This window comes from Oryzias latipes, chromosome 17 (genome assembly GCF_002234675.1).
Source record: "Oryzias latipes chromosome 17, ASM223467v1".
NCBI lineage: Eukaryota > Metazoa > Chordata > Actinopteri > Beloniformes > Adrianichthyidae > Oryzias > Oryzias latipes.
In genome coordinates this window covers 8,583,481-8,591,370 of record NC_019875.2, presented here as the reverse complement: position 1 = coordinate 8,591,370, position 7,890 = coordinate 8,583,481, and positions in this window count along the sequence as shown.

Here is a 7,890-nt window from a genome sequence, read left to right as displayed (position 1 = left end):
AGATAGATGTATTAAGTGTCCACTGGGAATAGTTGTTTTCATAGTAAAACATTTCGTCATAAGCTACAGAATTATGGTATTCAGGCATATGGCTTTAGTTCGTTTTATTTTTGATAAAACAATGTATGGCGTATGTCTCAACCATTCAGAAAGCAACAAGAAATTACATTTGCGCTGAACAATTTCCCATTTCCACGTCGATTATTACCGACATCTGTAGCTTGTCAGATGTAATTAAATGGATGGAAATAAAATGCCCCGTCACAATGCGTAATAACGCACAATGGCTGATCTTGCGCTCTTAGAAGATTTTGCAAATGGAAGAATTCGGAGTGAACGCATCTTTAGACAGCAAGAAGACTTGCTGGCAAACAAGGACGAGTGGCTTATGAACCGGTTCTGACTTCCTCGAGCCGTCTTGTTGGACCTCTGCGGGCTTTTTATTTCGGTCACGGTCCGAGGTTGTGAGGCTACAGCATTTACGGCGTCTGCCACCGTTTGCCACTCAAGTGCCTTTTTGGCATTAGTAATGTCCACACTGTGCCCTCCAAACAACATTTTTCTCCTCTTTTCCACCTCGCCAACGATAACTTCTACTTCACATTGAGTGAATTTACGTTTTTTTGATTTTCTCTCTGTGTTAGCCATGATTTCGCAATCAATGAATATTAACTTGTGGGCTTTTCACAGACTATTTATGGGCAACTATGGGCGTGTCATGAAGCCCCAAAAGCTGCGCTACATTTAGAAATGATTGTGATTTATTAAGGGAAACATCCGTAGGACGTTTCCCTTAATAAATGCGCACGGTTTTATAAATCCGAATATTTCTGTGCGTACACACATCCTATGTTTCATCCGTACGCCACTTCTGATGCAAATCTTACGCAAAGTTTTATAAATGAGGCCCCTGGTGATGGTCAGAGGGGCCGTAGGCGTGAACTGGGAGCCACGCCTCTGCCAGTCTGCCCCAGGGCAGCTGTGGCAACATCAGTACCTTACCATTACCAAGTATGAATTCAATTCAATTCAATTCAATTTTATTTGTATAGCCCAAACTCACAACAACAGTCGTCTCGATGGGCTTTGTATCGGTAATTGATAAAGTGTGAATCACGAATACACAGAATTCAATAGGAAAATACTAAACTGAACTACAAACTGACTAAATTAAACTGGCATCCCTGCCCTTAGACCCCCCTTCGCGGTAAGGAAAAACTCCTAAAAAAAACGGATTCCGAAGAAAACGAAGAAACCTCAGGGGTGCCCACATGAAGGAGAGATCTTCCCCCAGGACGGGCAGGCGATTACCAGAACTCATAGAGAAGAATTAACTTATCTAAATCTACAACTACATATTTAAAGTCCAGGAGACGAGCTTCATCCAGATAGAGTTGGGGCAACGTCCGGGTGTGCGAATCGAGCCGGGGACAGGATCCACAGGCAGGTGTAGGAGCAGTAGTAAGGATGAGCCAGAAACAAGGTACACGGTCAGGTGCAGAGCAGAGACGAGTCAGAGGCAGGATCCAAAGCCAGGTGTTGGAGTAGCAGAGGTGAGCCAGAGACAAGGTACACGGTCAGGCACAGGAGCACAGTTGAGCCAACTGGAATCTGGAAGCAGCAGACTATCCGATCAGACAGAGCATCTATGAGGTTTTTGGGACCTAGTATTTTTTTTTTATTGTTATTGTTTTTTTCTACTTGTCCTGTCCAACAGCTGGGCAGGCAGATGAGAGCTGACGGCCTCTTGTGTTGGACATATTTTACTTTAACAATAGGGGTTATTAATCTTCACACAAACCAGAGGTATGTCTGAATAAACCCCTTTTGTAATTGAGGCCAAACTTTATTAATTTCAATACTGTTTGAAAATCTTTGGTGTTGGATCGGACGGAAAAGGAAAGAAGGGTAGAAGATAGAGGGATGTTAGAGAGAGGGGGTGGGTAAGAGGGTGATAATAGGAGGGGGGGGGATAAGACCATGAAGCAGCATAAAGCAACAAGTTTACTGGTTGTTTATCATTACGGTGAGGTTCAAATGTAGTACAAAAAGGGCGGGGCCTGTCCACACACACACTCAAATGTTATCAACACACCTGTTGGCTGGAAAAAATGTCCATATGTCAACATGTATACAAAACCGATAGTGTTCACACACGCATACTTATGCCTTTAAACCAACTAGTGTGAAATATTTCAGTCATTCAATCATGCAAACTGTTAGTGCAAAGGTGAGCTAACACCTGTGCTCAGGTGAGTGTTTATGTTTTTCTAAAATGGACGGTGGAATGTCTAAAGAAGGAAGGAGAGTGCCCAGCCATCCCCACACCAAGACCACCGCCGCAGCAGCAGCGGCAGCCGGAACCCCCAACGCCACACGGCATCAGGCAGGGAACAACCGCCCCCCGGGCGACCCAGTCCGCCACCCAGGCCAGGGCCAGCAGGACCGCCGCGAGGCCCCCAGAGCCAGAGAGCAGGGAGGCACGGGGGGAAAGGGAGCGCGGCCCCAGCCCAACCAGGACAGCAGCCCCCCGCCGCGCCGGGAGAGCCCAACGCAGGGCCCCACCCGAGAAGGGCGCCCACAGCCCCGGACGAGCAGCCCATCACCCCCCAGGAGTTCCGGGCATCCCCCCGCCCCAACCCCAGGTACGAGCCAGGACCCCCCCAAGGGAGACCCGCTCCGCACTCCAGGCAGCCACCCACCCGGCCCACGGTTGGTCCAGGGAAGAGCAAGGCAGGGGCCAGCCGCCCCCGCCCAGGAGGGGAGCGCCCCGGAGAGTTGTGGGACCTAGTATAATGACCTCTGTTTTTTTCTTGGTTCAGGAGGAGGTAATTAATTAGCATCTAGATCTTGATGTCTCTGATGCAGGCATTCAGTTTCTCCATATGGTCATTTTCTTCAGGTTAAATGTGTTTTTATTTGTTTTAGGAATGATTGTGTTTTTTAAGTATGGGCAACTGGCCACTTAAAATTTCCTTCGGGATCATCAAAGTCTACTATCTATCTATCTATCTATCTATCTATCTATCTATCTATCTATCTATCTATCTATCTATCTATCTATCTATCTATCTATCTATCTATCTATCTATCTATCTATCTATCTATCTATCTATCTATCTATCTATCTATCTATCTATCTATCTATCTATCTATCTATCTATCTATCTATCTATAAATATAACTGATTATCATCAGTGAAAATTAATTCTGTGTTTCCTGATTATGTTTCCTAAGGGAAGCATGTGGATCATAAACAGGATGGGTCCTAAAACTGAGCCCTTTGGGACTCCATAGTTGACTCGAGTGCACTGAGAGGACTGTCCATTTACATTAACAAACTGGTACCCATAGGATAAATAGGATTTAAACCACTGGAGGGCAGATACTCTGACCCCTATGCCATGCTCTAATCTTTGGAGTAAAATACTGTGGTCAATGGTGTCAAAGGCTGCACTAAGGTCTAACAGGACCAGAATAGAGAGTAGTCCCTTTTCTGAGGCCAATAACAAGTCATTAGAGACTCTAACTAGTGCAGTTTCAGTGCTGTGGTGAGGTCTGAACCCCGACTGAAAGTCTTAAAAGTGGGTATTGCCCTGTAGGTGGCGGTAAAGCTGCTTAACTACAACTCTTTCTAGGATTTTCTAAATACATAAAGAGGAGGTTTGATATTGGTCTATAGTTGGCCAGGTTGCTAGGATCTAAACTGGGCTTTTTCAGAATAGGTTTAACAACTGCATATTTAAAAGACTGTGGCATGTAACCAGTTTCCAGAGAGGTATTTATTTTTGTTAACATGGAATCATTAATTAGGGGAAAAGTTTCTTTAAAAAGTCTAGTGGGAATTGGGTCAAACAGTCAAGTTGAGGATTTGGAGGACGTAATAACAGAACAAGGAGGGAATGAATAATGGACACACTGTAAGCGCCTTGATTGTCTGGAAAAGCGCAGATAAATCCAATCCATTATTAATATTATTAAATCCAGATGGACGGCTTTCAATCAGGCAGCAGTAGATGGAATTACCAACCTTTGACAATGGACAACCTTGGACAATTTTTTACTGTTTGGAATCAAACAGTAAAAAAAAGGAAATTCCTAATTCACACAGAATGTATTTCATGTTGAAAGGAACTTGTATGTGCAGTAGTCAAAGGTAATATCATAAAAGTATAGTATGTACTTGGTAATGCAAAGGTAATGATGTAGCCACAGCTGCCCTGGGGCAGACTGAGGCGTGGCTGCCTGTTAGCGTCTGCTGCCCCTCTGACCATCACCAGGATCATTCATGCACATTCACAGGTAGGCATTGGTATTTGCCCCATTACTAATGCTATTGCTTGCTTGTTCATTCCCCTGAGAATCGAGATTATATAAAAGAGTTTCTAAGTTATCTTTGCTGTAATGTCTGCAGAACTTGTTTAAGGTCAAAACTTGACGATATAAATAATCTTGGTTACAAATTAATCTGTAGCTTTAACAATTATTACAACATTATTATTATTATTATTACACATGCAACATTTTTAATAATCAAGTGCCCCCGCGGCTTTGGTACTGAATATGTTGTTCTATACGTAACCACAAGATGGCGACATAAACACTGTGACGACTATCAACATGAAGCAATCAGATTTTTTGTTGACATTTTGCAATTTTATGGTCGACCACTGATATAAATGTTGTTTATGGTTTCTATATCATCAAATACCAAAAGACATTAATTAATAGAATAAGAAGTTGTTATAAAAGATGATCAAATGCTGTAACCGAATGGTAAAAAATAATCATTTTGGAGACTTTTAATCCAAATTCTTCCCCTAACCCTCCAGCTTCTGCATATCCTTCCTGTGCTGTCAGACCTCCAGCGACTGTTGCCAATTAGGTCATTGCCATGCTGTTTTCCCTCTTCATCAGCCTCATTACCCTCCCCTGTTCTGAACCACTGACATTCTCTGTTTCCCTGACAGTTTGTTGCAACTTGTGCCCATGGTCAATATAGTTCTCGTATTTGTTGGAATCTTTGTTGCTGATAGATTGCACAAATAGAAAGTTATTAAGAAATCTCTCCTCAAAAAGCTCAGTAACTTTACTTCCTTCCATTTCTTTCTTTGAAATTCTTGATACTCAATACTCAAGTGCAAATGTGTCCTTGGGCAAGACACTCTACCCCAGTGGTTATAGGTTGGCGGTGGTGTTTCCAATCATTCATCATTCATTTTCTTAACCGTTTATTCCCTTTCGGGGTCACAGGGCTCACAGGGCTGCCGGAGCCTATCCCGGCCACTAATAGGCGAAGGCAGGGGACAACCTGGACAGGTCGCCAGTCTGTTGCAGGGTAGAATGTCCACAAACACACACCCATTCACTCTCACTCTCACACTCACACCTATGGACAATTTAGAGTTGCCAATTAACCTATGAAGCATGTTTTTGGATGGTGGGAGGAAGCCGGAGACCCCGGAAAAAACCCACGCATGCACCGGGAGAACATGCAAACTCCACACAGAAAGGTCCCTCGTTGATGTAGTTTTTCACGTCCCCCAGCCGGGACTTAAACCGGGGGCCTTCTTGCTGTGAGGCAATAGCGCTAACCACTGCGCCACTGTGCAGCCCTGTTTCCAATCAGAAAAGACAAAAGTTTGTCTTAAAAAAAAACAGAGAAAGAGAGGGCCACAGCTCAGTGGTCAGTGGTAGAGTGTCCACCCTGTGACTCAAAGGTCATGAGCTCAAATCCAGGCCAATTCATACCAAAGACTCCAAAATTGGGACCCAATGCCTCCCTGCTTGACACTCAGCATTAAGGGTTGGATTAGGGGGTTAATCCACCAAATGGTTCCAAAGCACAGCAGTGTCTGCAGCTCACCCCTCCCCCAGGGAATGGGTCAAATGCGTAGAACAAATTTCACACACCTAGGTGTGTGACAGCTAATGGTACGTTAACTTAAATTTTTTTTTTCTGTGGATGACAACAAAATTGCAACAGTTTTGCCTTTCATTGAATTATAATTATTTTAGAAAACAGCTGACACAATTCAGAAGTGCTGGTGGTTTAACGGAACACAGAATAAAACACGTGACCTCCCTGATCTTATCAGAGAGTTCCAATGGAGTTTCTAAACATCCCAAAACACAAACTTGATCTTGCCATCACTAGTTGCTGACCTTTTTTCTATTGATGGGCAGATGAAGCTTCATGAAGCACTGAAGCCTGCCATCCATTTGGTTCACTCCATCTGCTCTAGTAGGAAATCTATTGGACTTATATCAAATAATATTTGGTATAAGTGAGTGGCATTTTGTTGAAAGACTTTGAATAAATGTCAGCAACATAAAGAAGTAAAAACAAATCATGTATGTTGTCCTATACTTTCTTTTCATGGGCTGTGGATCTACAAAGTTTTCTGACCTTCATTAACGGATCTGGATTTACCGCAAACCTGATCACCACGGTTCCTCATCCTGCGCAGTGGACATTCACCTCTTGAGAACTCCAGAGACTAACAGTTCTGAAATATCTGCCAGTTGCTAAGCTTTTTTTTTTTCAAATAAATTCTTTTCTGCTTCTGCATTTCTGTCTTTGGTTTGTCCGTCCTAAACCTGACCCTTAACCCTTGTGCTATCTTAGATGACCCCACCCTTACTTTGACGTGTTCTCCCTACCATGACAAAGGTAGATAAAGGAGGAAAGATTTCATGTAATTCATGGACACCAGTGAAGATCACAAATCATTGAAGAAAAAAGGTTCAGAGCACTGTCTAGTGGGTCTAGATGACCCAACTCCAAATGGTAAAGATCCTAGGATAGCACAAGGGTGAAATGTCCTTCTTGACTACATGACTACACCCATGAAGTTCATCTTTGGTCCCAAGGCCTCTGGAGGATGCTGACCCTCCACTGTCACTGGATTAAAACATAATGAATTCTGCGTAAGTATCCACCATTTACAATATATTACAAAGCAAAAGGCCCTTCATCTTTGTGAATCCTTATGTGGTCCTTTAAAGATTTATTATGTTTGTAACATTTCGCCTATGTTCGCCTCTGTGAATCCTCATGTGGTTCTTTAAAGTTTGAGCAAGTGTAATATTTTTTCCACAGATTTTACAAGTGTTATGTAAAGGAGGCACTATATTCCTCGGACTGGGACTTCTACATCCGCGTCAGGACTCTGATAAGAGAGCACAGGACAAGATGAGCATTTTAAGCATTTATCTTCAGTTTTTGTGGAAGGGATTATGTAGCATAAATATGGAAGCGATTATGTAGCATAAATAAAAAGCAAAGTCAAAACCAGAAATGCTTTTTCATTTTCAAAATGAAAAAGCATTTTTTGTATACGTACGTAAACTATGATGTAACTATGATTGTTTCTGCCTCCAGATGTTCCACAGCAGTCTGTCAAGAAGGAGATTAAATGGCAGCTCAGTAACCAGGTCAAGTTTTTAAAAGACGTGGTAGTTTGTTGAATCAAATGAAAACCCACTCGGGTGACATCGTTTTTTGGCAAAAAACGTGACTTGGCTAAACCTAGGAAGGCTAGCAAAGAAGTGAGGCAGTATTCCTGTGAAATATATCAGAAAAATTTAAGTGAAAGGTGTAATTTAAAAACGCACATAAGAATTCACTCAGACGAGCGGCCATTTTCCTGTAAGGTGTGTAGGAAGTGCTTCAACCAAGGAAATCATTTGACCGCCCATATGATTATCCAAAGGGGGGAGAGGCCTTTTTTACCTGTCAGACGTGCGGAAAAGGTTTCACCCAAAGTTGCTTGCTAGTCGTTCACATGAGAACGCACTCGGGCGAGCGGCCTTTCGCTTGCAAAACGTGTGGCAGAAGCTTTGGTCAAAGTAGTTACTTGGAAAATCACATGACGACTAAGACAAATG